At 48.4% G+C, this 21,516-nt stretch overlaps 1 pseudogene; it reads right to left on the reverse strand.

The window, feature by feature from the left end:
- Nucleotides 1-927: 927 nt before the first annotated feature.
- Nucleotides 928-1,104, reverse strand: LOC119432085 (U2 spliceosomal RNA; annotated as a pseudogene).
- Between the last annotated feature and the right edge of the window lie 20,412 nt (nt 1,105-21,516).

Here is a 21,516-nt window from a genome sequence, read left to right on the forward strand (position 1 = left end):
GGGGGTTTTGCGGCGGTTCCAGAGATGTCGCCACGCTGTGTGATCCAACCGGCAGCGTCCGTCCGGACGCGGATGGCTGTTTGGCCGAGACGAGACTTGCAATGAGGTTTGGTCTGTGACAGCAAACTATTGCGTTCATACAGACCAGAGAGCAGTATGGCCTGATGCGGTATGGTGCGTTGTGGTGTGGTAGGGTGCGCTGTTGCGAACATGCGCTACACCTATTTTAAAATTGTGGTTAGTATCATCTACTTTGCTTGCAGCCATTTCTTGTTCAGATCTACCCTCGATACGGCAGAACCAGCAATTTTATTTTAAACTTTGTGAAATACACGTTGCTTTCGAACGTTTTGCGGAAGTCCTACTTGGGGGTAACACAATAATTTTGCCTGTTTTAGATTATTATTCGTATGGTGGGCTAATCACGCGGGACTTTTTCGTCTTTGGTGGGCTTTCAGTCAGGCTTGGAGAAAGCTCTTATGTAGCACACATTGAGCAGCGGAAACCTGAATCCGAAATTCTTCAAGATTCTCGACAACTTGCTGATGAACAAGTTAGCTCTGAATATATGGGAGTTTAGTTAACACCTAAACGTTTAATTAGTCTAGATACAAGAATAGTCTGACGTGCTCCAAGCGACAGCAAATTACGTCACCTTGATTCTGCCTATCAACGTGGCGCGTGCATATTTTTATAATTTCGCACAAGTTACGTGCGACACAAAGTATCCTCCAATATTTCTTGCTGATTATTCATAAGCACTCCCATCTGTAATGCTTTTGGTCCTGAAGGTAGAATAAATAAAATAAAAAAGGAAATACCGAGCTTAGGCACCCTATTCACGCTCTGATTTGGTTGATAATCTTGTTTCGTTTTACAGCGAAGCTATATATGGCTAGTTTCCAGCGGATGGATTTACGTAGACCAAAAACGTGAGTTGATACCGGAGATGGTGCTATACCGGGCGGACCCACGACGGAGGTGAAGCAGGCTTCAAACACTCCGCCAGCTTGCAAAATTAAGTTAATGTCTTGGGTACAAATACAACCCGTATAAGGTATTAGGCTGATAAGAACGGATACTACACTGACTCGCGTCGGCCATGTCTACGTTCGTAGACGTGTACACCATCCCGCGTTGTGAAACTAGTGCCGATGAATCTGAGTGTCTTCTGTCTCCTGACGTCATGCTCTACATAGGCACCTTTCCACAGTTCAGCTCTGACTGTGAAATAGGTGGGCCGCTTGTTGTACGAGTTGGAAGGTCTGAAAATCAGAGTGCCTACCGAGAACGTCGGCGTGAACAGAAAAGGAAATGGGTGAGGCGGGGTGGAAAGAGTCCGCCGATGAGCGGACCGCGAACGCCAATCTTAAGCGTGCTGCCCGCCAAGACCGCGTGGTGGAAAGAAATGCCAAGCGTCAGTGTGGCCCCGATCCCGCAAACTTGAAACGTTTCACCAGGACAACGGTCAGTCACCACACACAGAGCTTCGCTGTTTGTCCACCTTCACAGAGTGGAATGGCACTGAATTGTTTTCTACTTTGTATAGAACCGCTTGTAGTGAACGTTGCAGCAATTCGTCTTTATTTGGTTTATTTTTATTTATACATACAGCTGACCGGAAGGAATATTGCAAGAGTGGGCATATACGTGAACAACAAAATGAAAAAGTTATTACTAGAACAGAAAAATGAAGCCTCATTGGACATTTTCAGCAAAATACGAGTAAATGACCCAAACGTGTGGCGACTGTGGGTAAATGTAGGCAGAACCCTATCGACCGGCAGACAAATAGTTCGAAAGCACAATTGTCCGGGAAGAAAGTTAAATTTGAAAACATTACTCCTAGCAAATACGGGTCAAAGGCTTAGTTCATGGTGACTTCGACTTACGATTCCTTAGCCAACATTAATAAGGTGTTTGACAAGCGGTAGGAAGAATTGACGATACAGTCTAATGATATTCAAGAATCGGTATCTAAACTTCTGCGCCGCGTTAAAAGGCCCCTAAACCACCCAGAAGTCGAAATTTAGTTGTGGTGTTGCAGTTCTGCACGAGTCTACAACGAACACGTAGCGGCGAAATTTTTTTGAAATGGTTCCGTAATAGCGGAGTTACAGGCGTTTGATGACCGAAAAACGGCCCTCGCTCGTTTCGCTCTTTCCTTCGCTACTCTCCTCGTCGACTTGTCTCTCCTCTTCGCCGAGCGCTGCTCCTAATGTCACGTGACATACGTCATCGCCAACGAGCTTCTCAAAACACTACCTACTTCCGCTTAAGGCACGTCCACGCTAGCGGCGAATATACCGACGGCGAACCGGCCTCCCGTGCCCTAGAATGTCTGCCGTGCGAGACGTTTCCAAAGTATACGGTAGTTCGGCCGGCGCACTACCCGCAGCAAGATCAACGGGCCAATCGACGACTGCGAAGCTGCGCGCCTCCGCTACCGGTCACGAAAACATCGGCTGCAGCTTCTGTTCAAGCAAAATAATTGCCCTCAGATAAAAAGATGCGTACATTGTACATTTTACGAAGAACGATATCTACTGTCAAAAGTTAGACTCCAGAGCTCCGATACTTGCCGAGCTCAGCTACCGTGCACGGCTACAACGGGAGACGACCGGCTGCGCTGTGCTCGCATCGCAGCCGACGGCGCCTCTAATATAAGCGTGTTTTCTTCTTCGTGTACAATTATTTCGAAGAACGATAACAACGATAAGAAAATATTGCGGCTTGTTGGCGTCGGTACTTCATTCCGAAGCGCCGTCCGTTTTAGCTTTGAAGTGAGCCGGAAAAGGCCTAGCGACGATATCGGCGCCGTCGAGCGATCGGCGGCGGTGGCAGCGAGGCCATACACCGCACAAATGGGTCCCGGTCTCATCCTCTCTTCGGCAAGGAAGTCTCGCCATTCGCGAGGAAAACCGCTGTCCAACGGCGGCCCGCGAATGGCAAACGGCATGCGGCGAGTTACCGTGCCCGTAACTGGGACGTGGACTCAGCGCTTCTCCGCTACCCGCTGGTGCTGCGGTGCCGGCCCGTGTTCATGCGAAGCGTGCCGCTATGTACCCTGTGTTGCGCGCACGTCTGGAAAGGCTGTAGCGCCCACCGACGCTGCTATGCGGGGACGCTAAGGTCGGCGCTCTCGGCAGGCGCGGCCGGCTGCGGATGGCGAGGAGAATAAAGTTGGGCGGCGCGTGCTAGCGGCGCAAGCACGGCACGCACCAGTCCGTTCTTCTTGTATACCTAAACACTGCCCCACAAGCCATTGTCGGCTTGGGCAGGCCCGTATTTTGTACCCTGTAAATCCACGAATAAAGATTATTATTATTATTATTATTATTATTATTATTAAAAGCCTCCTGAGCTGGGCTCCTTGTTCTGGCGCTCCGCTGCGAACCCACGGTTCCCGACAAGGCTAACATTGCCGCACTCTGTTCGCGCAGCTAATCAGACCGCTAAGCACGACTGTGTTGGAACGCAAGCGATTTGGCACTTGCGTTTCGGGCTGTAATTACCGATTCTCGAGGGCGCACAATCGAGCAACACGACAAGGATGAGCAGGGGGCGCGCGTACCTGCTAGCAGACGAACCGGAAGTCGGAGGTTCGACCAATGGGCATCGTCCCCGAGACTGAAATCACCAGATTCACCCAGCTGACATCGTGACGACCGCTGGGGATACCGAAAAGGCCAGAAGAGGGGTACGGCATTGTTTTTTTTTTAATTTTGTGGCGCGGCCGGGGCGAGTATCGCTGCAGCGTTTGGCATCGTTGATCGAGACGGCATTCTGAACTGGAAGCGCATGTTTACATGAAATGTTCAAAAAGATCTGAGATGGTTTAGGGGCCCTTTAAGCCATGTCCACTGCAGTGTTCATGAGCCGTACTGAGAACTAGGTATTATAGATCTCCCAGAATGCCGAAGTCGGGGCACCCACGTGAAAAAACAAAATGAGACACTACCTTAATCCTTGACTTAGGTTCTGCTAGTGGCACTCTCACCTCGGCGTTGGTGTACCCTGGTGCAAGGGGGGCAGCCGAACTCGGACCAGCAAGCGAACGGAACTAGCGGCAAGCCGCCGTGCACAGGGGAGCGTGCCAGGGAGCGAAGGAGGGCGAGGAGGGCGCGACGCTTAGCCCCTGGCGGACGGCGCACGAAGCGCACCTTACGCGGCCCTCAGCCGCTGACGTGAGAACATGTAACGAGCGCCGACGCGCAGCTGGCGCGCGCGAGCGAGCGACGGCAGGTGGCGAGCTGGTGAGAGAAGAGAGCTGGTAGTGAGGTCACCCCTCCCCTGTGTTAGGCAGGCGTTCACTCTGTGTCAGGTGGTGTGTAGCTCTAATTAGGTTGTTTTCATTTTAATTAGTAATGAGCGGGTACCCCTGGTGCGACGTCACTGATGACGTCACTTCAGGTCTTCGAGTTTTCATGGGAACCTGCACTGATGTGGTGGGTATCTAAAGTGTACGATTGTTTGTTTGGTGTACGGCAATTAGAATTTGCTTAATTGTTTCTAATTATTTTTTAAATAATAACCTCCTTACGGCACCAAACATGTGCTTTGATGTTATTCATATCTATCATCAACCATAATTAGTACCATAGGTATCTGCCTGTCTTTATTTTTAATGATTTATTTTTAATTTCGTCCCACCTCTGTGGCAAACTGGAAGTAGCTCCCCAACCGGAAGTTGCTGCTCAACAAACTTGAGTTTCACTTGGTGCTCGTGCCCCTAATAAATGGGTAGCTCGCTATAACCTAAACAAGCTACTTCGGTGAAAAACTACCAGGTACAGTACCTATCCTAAAGTGAATACAGCGGAAATTTATTATGCACCTACACAACTAAACTTTAGATATTTTTTTTTATTTCCGAGCAAATATTTGGTGTTTATATTATGATGAACCCTGATATTTCCTTTACATCCTATATTACATGCGAATATCTGTCTTTCTTTTAGAAAGCTTTTGGCTGATGTATTTGTCGTTATTTACTGATACTGTTTCTCGCTTGCTCGTATCGTCGATTCCTTCGTACAGAGGTGACGGTAGTGTGGGCTCCTCTCAAACCGATCTGACGGGCTGCTTTTACATTCCGGCTCCTCCGCCTTTTGACAGAAATATATGATTTAATTGCATTGTACAGTAAATAAACAGCGTTTTTTTTTTTCGTTTCGCAGGTGATGTCCGAAACGAAGGGCTTCACCAGAACTATTCAAGAAACATTCATTCTTGATGAAGAACTGGGAAACAACACAATCGTTATCATCAGCCGCATATACACTGGAAATTACTCACTTACGGCCAGGCTTTTTGACCCCAGGGGACAGAGGTGTCAGAACTGTCTAGAAGTTGACAGCGACCGCGAGAAATCGCTCACCATACCAAGCCCAGCTACGGTATGGCTGTATGCTAGGAAATCAGTACTGGAATAATATATAAATTGCAGTAGTTCAATAGTATTTCTTTCTCACCAAACCACATCTCATGAATTACCGATCATCGCAATACCGTAGGCGCACTGACCTTTGCACAACTGAACAAGTGTTTTTTGTTCAGTTGTTCTTGTCCAGTTTTGTTCAACTGCCTCCCGGTGTTTGTACACTTCTTGGAAGAGGGCTGAATACACATTTTCAGTGTCCCAGCCCATGTTCGAGAAGCAATTCAGTTCAGATATGTTTGTTTGAATGTCTGTCCTAATTTGGTCTGCTAATTTGTTTACCATGTCGCAAACCATTTAGGGCGTAACTATAGCCGCCGAATTCATCCACGATTGCGCAATACGACCAGCTTGGGGAGGCTCGAGGCTGGCTGAATCTCTGCTCTCGCGCCGGCTATTTGGCAAGTTCGCAACATAGCTCGTCCGTGCCATTCAGTCATGTAATTGTTACAGAAAAAAAAAATACCTGATTAAAATAAAACCTACATTTTGGTGACACGTATTGCTTTACTGTTACCAATCACTGCCCCATAAAAGTAATTTAGGAATTCAAAATGTTACAGATTAGTCGATTGGCACTTTCCTCCTTATCTTGGCTAACATTTTGAATAAATGTAAGTAGAACGAGCAGGCCTGGCTCTTTCAATAAATCCTCCACAGTTCGCCACACGTTGCTTACGTTCACGTAGAAATGCTCTAGAATTTTTTTTTCGGTGTGCTCCGTTTTTTTTCTTTGTGAAGTCATCTGCAGCGAAATTTTCAATTCGCTCGTGTGCGCCAGACGCAAGGGCTGTGTTGTAACGTACGATCACCTCGCTGAAAAGGGTGTGGTTACCGAATGTCGAAACTTTCCGGCCTGGTTCCTCCACGAAGTGCAGCGTTTTATGGTTGCTGGGACTAGAAGACGCACCGGATAGGAAAAGTCAAAACTGAAAAACCATCTCCAGGCGATTACCTGGCTTGAGTGTCTGTAGTAACCATAGCTGTCAAATTTTATAAGCATAGTTTCGATTCTTCGGCCAATATATAGTAGACAGTTAGCGATTTAGGTGTAATTTACTCAATACCCTGTTAGCCTTTCTATATGCGTATAAAGAATGCGTATTCTGGTATGTTGGTAAAGAGTTTTGATTCAAACGAATGACTTTTCATAAAATTTGCTTGCGCTTTCATTGTCCATCGTGCGAACGTCTTCCCAAAGTTTTTGCTTGTGTAACGATTTCTCATGTAACAAATCAAATAAACATATTTATCCAATTATATGATGCGGTAGTTAAAGCTTTTCAACGTGGTTCAGGTTTAACTCTAACACATTTTTTAACTCAGCTGATTTCGATAAGAAAACACGCATGTCGCTGATTTGAATACTAAAAACACGTACATTGACGCAGCAACTTCGCATGATTGTCTCGTTTGGGTGAACAGCCTTTCAAAAATAAGCGAATGAACCATGCCCAAAGAATGAAGGCAACACTGTTATCACAACGATTCCGGCGCACATGCTCATTGGTCGTCGAATCTGAACACTGCGTGTTGGTCCAAGCTTTCTAAGTATGTGACCGCACATTGCAGCGTAAACGTTACTGCTCTCGTACAGTTAAAGAATGTAGAGCACTATAGTCGTGTTACACAAGACTCGCTGAAGAATTACAAAAATGGTAAAGCAATTTCGGATACGGTGGGCGTGTCTTACGGAGAGCGGCAACTTTACGTGCGCCAGGGGTGAAGCTTCCTTTGCTTTCCATTGCACATTGAAATTGCTTTAGTAACAAAACCAAGCAGATAACGCTGCGTTATCACCCACCGTGGTAGCTTAGTGGCTAGGACGTTGCTTTCCTGAGCCCGAGGGTGCAGGACCAAATCCCGGCCGCGGCGGCTCCATTTCGACTGCTCCGAAATGCAAACACGCACGTGTACCGTGCATTGGGTGCAAGGTAAAGAACCCCATGCGGTCAAAATTATTCTGGGGTGCCCTACTACGGCATGCGTCACAATCATATGGTGGGTTTAGCGCTGGAAACACCTGATATTACCTTTTTTGACTCAGTTGTTGCTCATAATTATTTGCGGGGTGACAAAAACCTCGTCACTGCACATAGAGTGCATTCCTGTACTGCGTTTCCGCAGATTTGCAACTGTATTTCTGGAGGCGTTCCCAGTTTAATGACACCACCGGAAGGCACTGCAATCACTCCCTGATAAAATTGCAGGTCTCAATGTCAAATAAAGACTTGGGCAAGCTAAGCTTATTTCTGGCGACATGACCCTCTCACCGTGACCTCCGTAAGCCTCTGCTGTCAGCAGCACCACAGCTAATTGGCTGTCACCCCCAGCGGCGCTACCACCGACGTCGCCTCCTGGTGTTGAAGGCACGCTGAATCCACAATTAGATGAACTTCATCTAGACACTCTTACATCAGCTCTCGCGGGGGTCTCACGTTCATTCAATCGTTTGACCGTGCGGGTCGTTCTATACGGCACGAATTCCTCCCCCTTATAGCTTTGTGGCCCGGAGAGTAAAGTTGAAGACACGCACGTACACCGATGGTCATGCACAGTGGCAACACATACCGCAGTCGACAATGTAAATCGAGGTACCTTCCCGCAGGGACAAGGAGGGCGGAATGACAAACGTAGAGGTCGGCTGCCACCAGGTGGCCGAAGAGCGCCACTCTATGCTCCACATCAGTCGAGACTCTCTTCGATTAACACCGAGTGATGTAGCTCCACCTTGTACCGACGCTATCTTCCGGTGTGAGTGATGAGTTGGAAGACGTGATGAGAGCTCCGCATCCGAACACGCCTTACAACTACTTCAAGGACACTGGGCTGACACGCTAAACTGTTTCCGAGCGCTGTCGCCTTTGCAGCTTCTCAGCAAGGGGGAACTGGGAGGCCGGCGACCATCTCAGCTGTTGCACTGCAAGCTCCAGCTCCTCGGCGACAGCACGCAATACCGCAGTTGCCATCTTCTCCGTGAGCTGTTTCTTCAGCGACTGCCGCCTAACCTGGTGGTCGTCATCGCCGCTGATGACATATCTACAGCGGTGATGTCGTCGGAAAAGCTTGCCCACCCTATTGCGGACTACTCCGAACCAGCCGCGCAGTTGCGACAACGGTGGCTGTGACATCCGCACTCAACATTCGGCAGTCACGCCTCAAGGAAAAAACAAACCTCCTCGCAAACTCCATCGCCACGTGTCAACAAAGGAAATTTAACTCTAGAATGACGTCATTCCAAGAACGAGATACGACACTTTCGACCTAGTAGATAAGTTGTATAACGCCTGAAATGCCGACGCGAGGGAGGCATGATGCCGAAGGTTGACTTTGGTGTAAGCTTGCCGTACGCAGAGAGAGGTGCGCAAGTGGAGTGTCCACGCTGTGGAAATTGCCGCAGAGCATTTGCTAATGACAAACAGCGGCTCCGGTGTCAACAAGTGCGTGTACGGTTATGCCGTCTGCAGATTGTTCTATACCGTTGGGAGGAGAAAAATGAGGTCCTAAAATGTTGGACGACAACGCAGTTCTTGCCTCCGAAACCGCGTCTATTAGTTTTCCTCTCGTTCCGTGCTAGAGTGCCGAGGCTTTGGCGAAATGTATCAGCGACGAGAAGACGACCGGCATGTCTCGCATTACCGGCAACTTGAAAGCGATTCTGGAGGAAGATGGCGGGGTGAACAGGGTGATAACTTTACGCATCCGCACTGTGAAGAAAACGAAAGCTGTGCCGGCGACAGACAGGAGCAATACGACACGGGAATCTTCATGAACAGCAAATTGTCACGTTGTAGTGGCCATCAGGAACACAATAGCAAAGCTGTGAATGATGAAACCCACTTTTTATGGGGCGAACTTGTGACACTCGAAGCACAACGATAGCGGTGAACACAGTCGGCGATCATCGACTACTACACCATTCGTGTCGCGCATGATATCCGAACATACAAGCTTTGACGTGGACATAGGCAACACAAAGAATCAACGATAACATTCGCGTATGTTCTAAATCATGTAGGCGGGTCTTGCGCCGGGCTATAACGTTTAACATTTGTTAGCCGGTTGAAGTGGTCAACGAAGCAAGAAAAACAAGTGCACGTGTAACATTGTCCTGCTACCACGTGTTCGCGATATTTCGAAGGCAGGAGCTCCGGTGGCCGAGTGACACGGGAATCGGTTCCGATGGTCTTAAAGGCATCATGAACCGCTTAAGCGCTTTGCCGGACACCAGCGAGAGCGGATGTCAGTGATCAAACCGCCGGCTGTCGAGGACCGGCAGCAGACAGTGCATCCACAAGTTGCGGCAACTCGTATATGTCGTAATAACTCGTAATATCACCCAAGCTGAATTACTTCACCCATCTGAAGGCACTTGGCTAAACGCATACGAAATACATAGTTATAGGTACATGCCTCTCATGACCCGCTTTATCTTGTCTGCTTCGTCTATTGATCTGTTGATGCGCTTGCAGAGGGAGAGTAGGTCTTCAGTGTAACCTGTAATGTTTTCGTCGTTTTGTGGGCTTGAATATTCACACCTCTAGAATTGAACCATGTCGAATAACTGCTATCCAACATGTACACGAATAATTCACACATTGTAAAATCTAATACACTGTGGATGTCCCTAAGAAGGTTTAAATTTAACACAACGTACATATTCAGACCTCCAAATCGTGGCTCGTTGTTCCCGGTCTGTAGCTTTTGTGGTACTGTTACCGTTATTTCAAGAAGAAACAATTGACGATTGCCTCTAAATTAAGTTTTGCCATTTACATATTCGCGCGCAGTTGTGACTTGGTTGAGCGGTATTACGAATTGCGATGGAATGAACTGCAAATAATTGATCTACATTTAACAAAATTAGACCAGAGAATGTTCATTGCATGCTTATCCTTTTATTTAAATGGTCTAATGAGTTTCCTAAATAAGCCGCTTCAATGGGGCTCATTCATGTTGTGATGACGACATTACAGCTATCATGTGTTTCTATGTAGTATTTAATATAACACGGCTTTCTGTCAGGCTTCTTATATCTGCATTTTTCAGACGTTTAGTGCTTTGACCCGCCTTTTTTTAGTTGTCCTGCAGTCCCCTTTTTTTGCTCTAGCAAGGTCAGGGTGCTTCAACGCTGGTATGGCACCATCTTCGATTTACAATCCCCAACGCTTTCAGTTACTTGTAATATAATAAATATATTGGCTGCACGGTTGTTTCATGATTCATGATTGTTTCTCAATGACGATAATCGGTACAGGTTTCCGGCCAAATTGCTCCAATGCGGCCAATGTAAGCTGGACAGTGATCCTTGTTGAATGCTCCTGACATATTTTTTTCTTGTTGTACATTACTTGTTGATTGATTGGTGTACTTTCGACCGTCCTTACAATTGTATGAAGTAGCACTCCAGTCGTTCATTGAAAGGTGCGCACTGATATCGACGTGACTCGTGCACAAATTTATACAATATAAACGTACATGTCATGAGTTAGTTCGCGAACATGAGTAACGAGGCAGTACTCTTTCTTGCTACGTCTTTGATTGAGTGACATACATTGAATAATATTGACTGATTTATTGATTAATCCATCGATCGATTTTTCAAGCCGGGTACGTGGAAGCTTCAAGTGGAGAGCTCAAGCACGGACCACGTCGTTGTCAGCATGCGCGTCATGTCCCAAATCAGAGACCTCACCAACGAGCCGATAGTGGCTTTGTGCGAAGCGTCGCATAAGGAGTTCACCGAACCACAGGATGCAGTCATATTGGTTGAAGTGAACAAAGGCGACAATGTTGTCCTGAACGCAAGCGTAACGGCGGTGGTCCTCAACACTAAGGGGCTTAATTGCCCTGTCCCACTGTATGACGACGGCAATGGTAAGGACACCTCGGCACTCGCTTGTTCTATTTAGGCTAGACAGAGCTTCACACATTTTATGGATGACGATTGTACAATACTTGTTCTTCAGAAACGTTATAAGAGCAAAATGACGCCTATAAAACGCAACCAGACATATTATCAGAAAAAGAGGAAGCTGATTCCTAGTCGTGAACTTGCAGCACCTTTGGAAGATTCCGGCGCTAATCGACGGAAATAGAGTACTGGACCACTTTAATTGTGCTAAGCGAGATGATCAAGGCATCCTGTAGTGCTATACGTATTTAGACTAATATGATGTGCCTCATATTCAGACCATTGTCAAGGCACGTGAACTAGAAAATTCAATTTTAATTTTGTTAATGTCTCGTACTTTTACGAAAATATTTGGCTTAGGCCAGGTTTCATTCTAATCTATGGATCGAAAGAAACCGTCACAATTCCAGGGATTGAGTTTTTTAGGAATTTCTACCTTTTTTTATCTCGTACGTTCTCACTATTGAAATAATTATTCCAATAAAGGAACGTTCGCAGTGGTCGGCTCATAATTGATCATTTTTACTGGTTACAAGAATAAAACGTATATTTCATAGCTCAAGGAAGTATACAGAAAACACTAGCGCTCTACGTTAGTTAGAACTGAGTGCTCATTTCATATCCGGCAAAAAGACTAAATCTGCATGTTTCAGACTGAGCACCACCGCTTCTGCAGGTGAATAACTACGAAAAGTGGATTTTGACAAATAATTATTGCAACCCATTTTAGCTAACTTCTGTGCATCAATTTGTTCCTTAAGTTGCATAATTGCTTAGCTGCACCTGATGGAGGGATGGTGCAATGAAGGTTTGTGTATATATGGGAAGGGATTAGATTAGTGCGGCTAGTGAGATTCATATTCTGTCTTATTGTTTAATTAGTGGCAAGTTTACATAGGGCATGTTATACAGAGATTTTGTGGTTCAAAACTTCAGCTTGGCCTCTCTTCTTAGCAGCATTAGATTTCATAGGAAAGGCGTCTATTACAAATATAAATAAAGAATATTTTATATATTTAAAATAATCTTGAAGCAGTAAAACCTAACGCGGCACAGCTTGAGACAAGAACTTTGTTTTATGAGTAATGACAGAATATGGGTAAAAAAAAAGCACATCGGTGTGAGGATGCAGTGTACATAGTTGGAATATAAGTTTTATGTGAACGGTGGTATAATTAAAACGCTTGTGAAAATTTTACATGACCTGCTAAATTTATGCAAATTTTAATACCACCAAAACAAGCAGTTTGTTTGCCGCAGTTGCTGCGCTATTATTGGAGCAAAATGGTAATTTGTAAAGAAAATTGTGTAGTGTTAGGGTTCGTTAGAACGCTTGTGCCAATGAAATAATATGCCGTTGTGCAACATCATTTTAATTGTTGAGAAGGTTTAAATGCATAGAGATGGGGTTAACATGAGGGTTATGTGGAATTAATCCAATGTTGCGAAATACGTTACTTGGGATGTGAAAGCGCACATCTTTCGCGTTAAGTTGGATTGCCACAGTGCTGTCTTATGTTAATTTTTATTTGATGTTCTGGAAGTCATCCGCGGGCTTATTTTTATTTGTCTTTGTCTAAGCGGGCCTGTAGTATAGATTTCTCTACGCTAGGTTCTCCCAGTGTAGAAAAAAAATCGCAAATGCATAAGCGTAATTTAATTCTACATGTGTAAACCAAGGTAAATAAAAACACTAATGCCTATTTTTTGTTCTTAGCCTTTTCTTTTTCTTTTTTCGAAGCCGCCGGCACTTGTCTGATTGTGCGTGCTGCTGCTGTCCTGAAGAAACGCTAATACGCGAGACTGCATTGCCATCTTCTCTACCCTTTCAGGTGTCCTGTTATTGACCTTGTCTTTCAAGGAACAACGTAATGATAAAAAATTACTCCATCTCGCGCTAATGGGAACCATGTGTGGATGCGAAGCAGCGGGGAGATGGTTAGCTTGAGGGGGAGATGGTTTCGCGGCAGTGGCCCGAGCGCTCATCGCGGCGCTGCACAATGAGAGAGAATGAGGCGCGCGCGCTCCGTCATTTTCATACCGCGGAACTACCGTGGTGCCCCCAGCGGAGTATGCAGCTGTCGCACCACCTGTCGTGCGTGCCGCTCCGGATCCCTACAGGAGAGAAAGGGGGAGAGTAGAGAGAGGGGAGGGAACGCGCATGCGCTGTGAGGGAGTGGGACGCGGGCGCTGCTGCGTACAGTAGAGGATTCCAAGAGGAGAGAAAGAAGGGGGGCGTAGGAGAGGGTAGAGAGGGGGGAGGGGACGCGCATGCACTCTGGGGGTGTGGGACGCCACCGGACGCAGGAGGGACAGACCAAGCCCCCGCCATAAGCTGCTTCGCATCTAAAACACGGCCCAAGCACTCCGTACAGATCTTTAACCAGTGAAGCTGAAACGTGCGGCCCAGGTATTTAGCAGTGGGTTTACCCCGACGCTGTATTGAAGCGTTTCTAAATTATTGGCTACATGTTTTTGTTTCCATTGGAACTTAAGCGTCCATGGCGGGCAGTTGCTGCTAACCACGACGCCGAGCTAACTCGAAATATCGAACTCATGCGACAACGGCGAGCCGAGGAGGTGGCGTTGCGTACAGAGCAGCATTAAAGTCCCTAAAAAAACTATTTTTTTAGGGACTTTAAGCAGCATCAACGTGACAATGGCGGGCACGCGTTCGCCGAGGCCAGCGCCCGCTTTCGGCGGGACTTTCTCGAGCGGCACTTCGGCTTCGGCTGCGACTAAACCTACACGTTGAAATCGGGAAGTGGAACGCCAGCGCCAATTCTGGGCGGATGCTGCTCATCCCGACGCCGAGCTAACTCGAGATATCGAACGCATGCGAAAACGGCGAGCTGAGGAAGCGGAGTTGCGCGCAGAGCAGCGTCAACGTGGCAATGGTAGGAACGCGTTCGCTAATGAAGTCACTAATGGTGCTGCCAATGGCGCGCGCACTTAGTTGCGACGCGGCCTAGTGCAAGTTTTCGCCTTTTTAAAGACGATAGTCTTTCTTGGGGAACTTAAACGCTGAAAATTTGGTCTGTCTGTCTGTTTGTCTGTCTGTCACCCGATTCAGCCACCCGGCCAATATTGGACCACTTGCTTACCGCCCACACTACTTAAACTGGTACGGCTGTTCATACTTGTGAACGTTATCGATCACAAAGTAAATATTACGCATATCTGAGGCGCAACATCACTAGGTAAGTATTAGGAGGTGTGTTCCTTTAATATAAAATACATAGATACGTAACTCTAAAGACCCTAGTTTCTTAAGCTGCGCTGAAAACGCCATGCTATGCGCGTTTTATTTGCAGGCCGTCGCTGCAGCCTCACGTGCAACCTCGCGCGAGCAAACGCCGCTGGCGCGCGGCGAAGCATAAGCCGCGTTTACATGAACACGACAACTGGCGCATCGCATCGCATGACATTAATTTTCTAGTGCATCGCATCCATGTAAACGCATCCATTAGGAATTATAGGAAATACAATTTGCTGTGGATCTGCTGGGCGCTCGCCGAGCTACTTCGTGGCGTGACGCCGGAAGCGTCTGCAAGCGCTGCTTTGCGTTCAATGTGCGTGTGCCGCCACCAGCGCACCAGGGGTGATGCGCTACATGTAAACGCTAGCGCATCGCATTACACGTGATGCGCTAGGAAATGTGATGCGCTACTGTCGCATTCTGTCGCATTCATGTAAACGCTGCTATAGACCGCTGCATAGACGGAACGCACGGAGTAATACATTTTAATGGCCGTACTTCTTGCGCAGCTTTTACAGCGTTGCACCTGGCTGATGTATGAAACGGAGTATAGGATGGCTAATTTAGCAGTACAGAGTTTGGAGGCACATAACCGTAATCCGTAGCGTTCATTTAATTAGGAATACATATTGTACTGGTTTTTGCGTTAGTAAATGAAAAATCAATGCGTTAGAAATGGCGTCGAATGCGTTAGAAATGGTGTAGGAAACGCTACGCGTTAAAAGAAGCCGACTGAAGCCGCGGCTCTGCAGCCGGCTTTAAGTCAACGGTAATAAAAGGTCCCAACAGATGGCGCGAGAGAAGGCGAACGCGGTAAATTTGAATTGAATTCAGCAAAATCTCCATTGCATCCATCATGGGAGGAGTGAGAGGGGAGGGGAAGAGCGTGAGGGGTGGGAGGGTGGGCAAGAGAGGGTGTTACTTATCAGGGGTGGCAGAAGACTATCGTCTTTCGATGTCATTTGCAGCGAAGCAAGCAGATATGCGGCCAACTTTTTTGTACCTTGTTTGTTTTCGAAACTGCGGCAGTTCCAGTGCGGCCGTTCCAGTTTTATAAGCTTTCATGTTTGCTACCACGACGTCCCTTAATTAGGGTTGACAGGTTCCTGGGTGTTTTTATTATTCGAAATCGCCGGATAGAGACAGTCGGGTGTATGCCGTTTCCTTGATTTTCTTCGTGTTCTGTTTCTCCCCGATTTGGCTTCAGAATCTATGAGTTTTGTGCAGTCTGTTGTTGTTGTGTTAATTGCTGAGTCTGCTGTTGTCTCCTCTGAAACATAGTCGTAACCGGGTTCGTGAATTCGTCAAAGTTCTGCTGTAGCAGAGCTAGTGTCTTGTCTATTCTTTGTTCAATCGCAAGAGGCCCCATTGTGCCGCTGACCAGTACCACCGGCAGTCCCGGTTGGGTGCTGCTGGGCATTTTAAATACATCTGGTGACCCTCTGGCTTTGTGAACCATCTCTAATGGTTGACGCCTATTGGCCATATCTTGATTTTACGCGCTAGTTTCTTGTATTTGTGACAACTGTCCAGTGTATTTTGCTTTTGCGCGGACGATGGTGACGCTTTAGGACCACTGGGAGAATAGAAAGGAAAGAGCAGTGCAGTGCATCTTACCGCGCTGTCTCGGGTGGTCTTACCCTTTTTCTTCTTCTTCGCCCATCTTGCTCTCGCCTTGATTCAGCATCGTTCTCAGTACTGAGGCCTATTGCGACCTTGACCTAGAGCGGGACGTGAACCGGCTTGTTTTCCTTGATGTCGAAGTAGATGCCTTTGCGTTCGAGCTGAAGTAGCGTCTCATCGCCCCCTTGCCATCTTCTTGGTGCATCTGTCCTTGTAGTCGGGTTTCGCATGCTAACTCTGGTCTGGTGTGCGTCCCTCACATCAAACGCATCATTCATAAGGGCTCACATGCGTGGGAGTGCTCAATGACGGATCCACAGTTCGTGCAGGCCTAAGATCCAGCACGGGGCACACGTCGGCGCGGTGGCCAGGCTTGTGGAAGATGTAGCACATTTGGCATGTCAGTCGCTAGATATGACATTCCATTTCACCACCGCAATAGTAAACAAAGCGTGGCACATCTTCCCTTTGAAAGTGATGACCGCGCTCTTGGAGTTTCCGAGCATGTGGGCGTACAAGCTGTTCACGTACTGCGGGCGCACTCTCACGTGTAACATGGTTCAGTCGGGGTTAGTGCCGGCATCGATGCTATGTACCACTCCGTCGCCGCCTGACGCCACCTAGGCGGTCACTTCGTAGTGCTTGTCGCCGAAGCGCAGGCCGACGGTGCTTTGACTAGTTACGGCCGGGAATGCTGGCTATTGTGAAGTTCGACCCGTTCCTGAGCCTTATAGGCACGTCTTCATCCATGAACTTGTGAGGTGGCTCACAGGCAAAGGCGATAGACTTGGTCAAGTTTACCTCAAGTATCTTCACCTCAAGTCTGCTCTTCGCTGTGATTATTACATTGAAGTTCGTCTTCGGTATGGACGGCAACCTCCTTCTGGAGGCTTGGGCGCTGCGCATGTGTCGGCTGTCTTCCTACGGGAATGTTATCTTTACGCCTGGTGTGTTGCAACACAATTCCCGGAATAGTTTCGTTCGATCCCGGTCTGGATTCTGGGATACCGCCCAGTAGGATGCTGTGAATCTGGTATCGGGCGTTGAACCATGCACCTGAGTGGAGCGTCCTCGCTTTGCCCCATGCGGCCTCATTTTCTATTTAAAAAGGTTCTCTAGAAATAATCTGGAGGCTTCCGTAGCGGATCCAGCTGCTGGTGCTGCTCCCCTTGTGGCAAACATAGCTTCTCTTTAGTCTCGGTCGGTGTATGATGTCGTAGCTCAGCCTATACTTGCCTAGACTTGGCGGGTTCCATGGGCTCACTTTGGCTCGCAACAGTCCGCGTTACGCTTAGTTTGGCGGGCCCCACTTCAAAATTTCAAATGCCAAGGAAACAAAAAATACGGCCGCAATGGCTTCTAAAGTGGTATCAGCGATTTCCTCTTTTTACAGCGAAGCTGTTTAAGCTCTTGGTTAGGCCGCGTAGTGCAAAAAAAAAAACTGTGGGCCGATCCTGGAGGTAGTACAGAAAGGGTCCAAGAGCACTGGCACATGCCCCTGTGAACTAGTCAAGGTGTTTAATCTCGAGAATGGTCCGTCGAGTGTACGCCGCAAAACCTACGCCTGGCGAAACGTCACCATGCGTCGCCTAGCAACGCTTCGCCCCAGTTGCGCCGGCCATGCCGAGCCTCGCCATAGCTACGTGAGCCGAGACGTCATCGCGCACTCCGCATCGCTACGCCTTAGCTTTGCCGAGCCATGACATGACCGCGCGGTCCGGAGTAGTTGCCGCGGCGGCGCGGACACGGAGCTAAGCCGTGACGTCACTGCGCCGACCCATAGCTCCGTGTAGCCGCCGCGGCGACACCAAAGCTCTGCTGTCTCCGTGCCGAAGAAGAGCGTCACTCCCGAATAAGAAGAAGCGGCTCGTACGGCTCGAGCAAGCGGCTCGTGCTAGCGCTCGGCACGCGCTCATGCCACTGCTCCCGCGTTCGTAGTCGTCTTCCACAGCTGGCTGCGTTCCCGCTCATCATTCCAGCGTACAATTATCGCTTCTTTACTGTCGTTGTAATGGGGAGGCCGCGTTTACGGGGCTATGAGCAATTGCTTAAGGCAGTATCACCCCATTAAAGGTGCATTACTGCATGCTTCGCACCTCCCGAGGTTTCACGTTAGCGGAGCTGCATGTCGCTCAATGGGTCATTTGGCACTTACGCATAAATTAGCACCTGAAATGTTTTTCGACTCTCTCGTGGTGATGGTGTGCAGCCGGCGCCACCGGTGCTGGGCACCTATCCATGGCTTGTGGCGTCTTCCTCCTCGCCCCTTTTCATATCTCGAACACCCAATTGTGGTGCAAGCAGAGTATAGATTGGTCGTGCCCCTAAGCAGCCAGTTCTGTTTACTCTTTGTACTTTCTTTTTTTTATGGTCACGTGTTTGTACATGCGAAAGAAAGGCCGCTCGCGTTGCCAGACCTTCGGTGAAAGGGCTTTCGTGAAAGCGCATGGGGGTGCGTAGCAAAGCGGGGCGGCGTTTCTGTTTTTCAACTCTAGTGGCATCCGCGTGAGGCTGAAGGAGCAGCCTAGGAATGACCAGTACTGTGTAAGGAACTACGGGTCACAATCCCCCGTAGTGGTTTGAACCCATTCTACGGGGCACCAAACCAAACCAAACGAAACAACAACCGCGCTAGGCTCGGAAAGCGATGGCTAAGAAGACCAAACTTGTGAGAAAACAGCTACGCGAAGCCGTGTAGTGGGCGCGCGCACAGATGACGATGGCTCGACGACGACTTCTGAGAAGATTTTATGGTGCTTTCTGGCTCTTCTGTAGCGACGATGATGACAGCGCTTGCACTGAGCGCTTCTGTCGGTAATCGTCCAATCCGGCTCGGGCCAGCTTGACCCGTTCTTGGCCTGCAGCTTCTTGTGCCTGTGGTCACCACCAATATATTTTGGGCCCAATAAAAGTTTATTCATCATCCTTCTGACGATCAAGACGACACTTAATGCCAGGAATTTCCCCATGCCGACAAGAGCACACAACAGCAGTTGTCGTGAAAAAAAATGCTGTACCTACTGGTTGCATGATGGCGGCCGTTTCGTTCGCTGACTACGAAAACGGCCGACTTTACTGCTCCAAGAGCTGGATGCAAACACACAATGTCCTTGTCTGTTCAATCTGTACGCGATCATTCAGCTGTCAGTGGATGATACTGCTATTTAACATTCGCGGTTACGTTTCACTTCGAACGACTTGGTATTTTTTAAAAGGACATGTGCGCATGGAAGAATAGAGTGGCTAGGGCGCTTGTTTTTTATAGATATGAAGAAAAGGACATTTCTGTATAAAGAAAAAAACACGTTTTTAGTCTCAGCAGAGAAAAGCATACAGAGGTAGCCGAAGGCACTTTACCCCTACATGAATGAGACTTCACAATGACCATTACGTATTTCAGAAAAAAGTCATAGTCGTTAACAATTCCTCTCTTTCGGCAAAATGGCGAATAATTGACGGCGACAGCAAGGTCTAGCGTTGCGCTTGAAATCGCCGGAGTTCCAAAGGCAAAAATTTTGATCCACTCAAATGTAGCACGAAACTACAAAGCCAACCCATGTGGGTTTCTCAGGAATAACGTTTCACAGTTGAGGAAAAATATTCGTACTGCTCCGGGTGCTTGTTCTACCATCAGAGAGCTAACTAGGTGGCTAGCAGATCGCAGCGAGAAGGCGAATTTAGAGCACTGCACGGGCCGATTTTTTGAGCCGGAGCCCGGCCCAGGCCCGTTTTTACGTTTGGCTGCCCGTCCGAGCCCGATCAAAACCTTTATGGCGAGACCCGGGGCCCGACCCGGGCCCGGAAATAATCAACGTTACCCGCCCGGTCCAGCCCGCCACCCCTTTACCTTAGGCCCAAGCCCGGCCCGAGCCCGGCTCGAAACGGGCCCGAACCTCGCCCGAGACCAAAAAAAGACATGTTTTTCAGAGTCGAGACTTGCGAGGATAACTCGCAGCACGTTACATGCACACCATCAGAAAGTCAGAGCCCGGCCCGAGTCCGCGTCAGAAAACCCGAGCCCGGCCCGGGCCCGGGTCAAAAAGCACATGCCGTGCCCGAGCCCGGCCCGAGCCCGTGAAGAATCTGCCCTATCAGGCCCGGCCCGGTCCACGGCCCGGCCCGGGCGGGGCCGGGGCTTTCGGGTAAGCCCGAGCCCGTGCAGTCCACTAGGCAAATTATTCAGCAACTCGAAACCCAACGTTACTAGAATTAAGTCAGTTTCGCAGCTCCGCATATTGGCCAGAGCAAGCGTGTGCAGAGCAACGCGGTTGCCGCGAGAACTAACGGCGCTGCGGTCGAGTCCAGCTACCGGTTGCCCGCGTCGGCTGCAGCGGAGCGACGTCTTGTTATCCGTCCTGTCACGCACTCTTCGTGGTTAGGCAAGTCGGCAATTTGGTGGATTGGATATTCAAACAGAGCCCATGGGAGGCGCGTCTGCTACATATGAACGCCGCCCTCGTCTCAGGTGGAACAAAACACCCTTAAAACTTTCAGCGTGCACGCCAGATTGTCGAGACACTTGGCGCATTTTCCAAACGACGACGGCTTCCTGTTAGTGTCGTCTGGGGCACCATTATTGTGCGACGCCTGCACCACTACTGTCGGCACCCGTCATCATGTTCACCAGCGTTGTTAGACACTACGTAGCTGGCAGGTCGCAGTTCCTTCGGCTCATGAGGAGTGGGCTTGCGTGCTGCGTCGCTCTAGGACGTCGTACCCATGTATACAGTGAATACCACGTGAGGAGTCCAAGAGCGACGCTAAAGCTTGGTATCGATGTCATTGCTTCTTCTGCGAGTAAAACTGTCGGTGCCTTGTTTGCTTGTTCCACTCATGCCAACGTATGCACACTACGAATCTTCAACGCTATAGTTTCCGTGCGGAAAACGCCGATCTGTGTAGCAGAAGGGGGAACGCTGCCTTGGCTCCATTGCCGGGGCAGGAGGAGGCTGCAGGAGCCTCTTCCTATATTTGCAGCTCATTGGTTCTTCGCGAAAAAGCTGGAGACAGAGCAAAGTCAGTCTGCCACAAAGCCACCCTATAGAGCTCCGGTGCTTCGACCGAAAGCCTACTATAGAAACATTCGTATATTTATCGCTTATAGCTTTATTTTCACAGTATGTCTTTTGTTATGAATGTCCAAGCACTCGTGTCTCTCGATAACATAAAATTTTGTATTCATGCCTAATTCATACCAGTCATCGAGCAGTCATCGACTGACGCAACACAGTGGCTTCACGAGCAAGAATATTATTTCTGGCGACATTCATCATCATCAGC

Source organism: Dermacentor silvarum, chromosome 10 (genome assembly GCF_013339745.2).
Source record: "Dermacentor silvarum isolate Dsil-2018 chromosome 10, BIME_Dsil_1.4, whole genome shotgun sequence".
NCBI lineage: Eukaryota > Metazoa > Arthropoda > Arachnida > Ixodida > Ixodidae > Dermacentor > Dermacentor silvarum.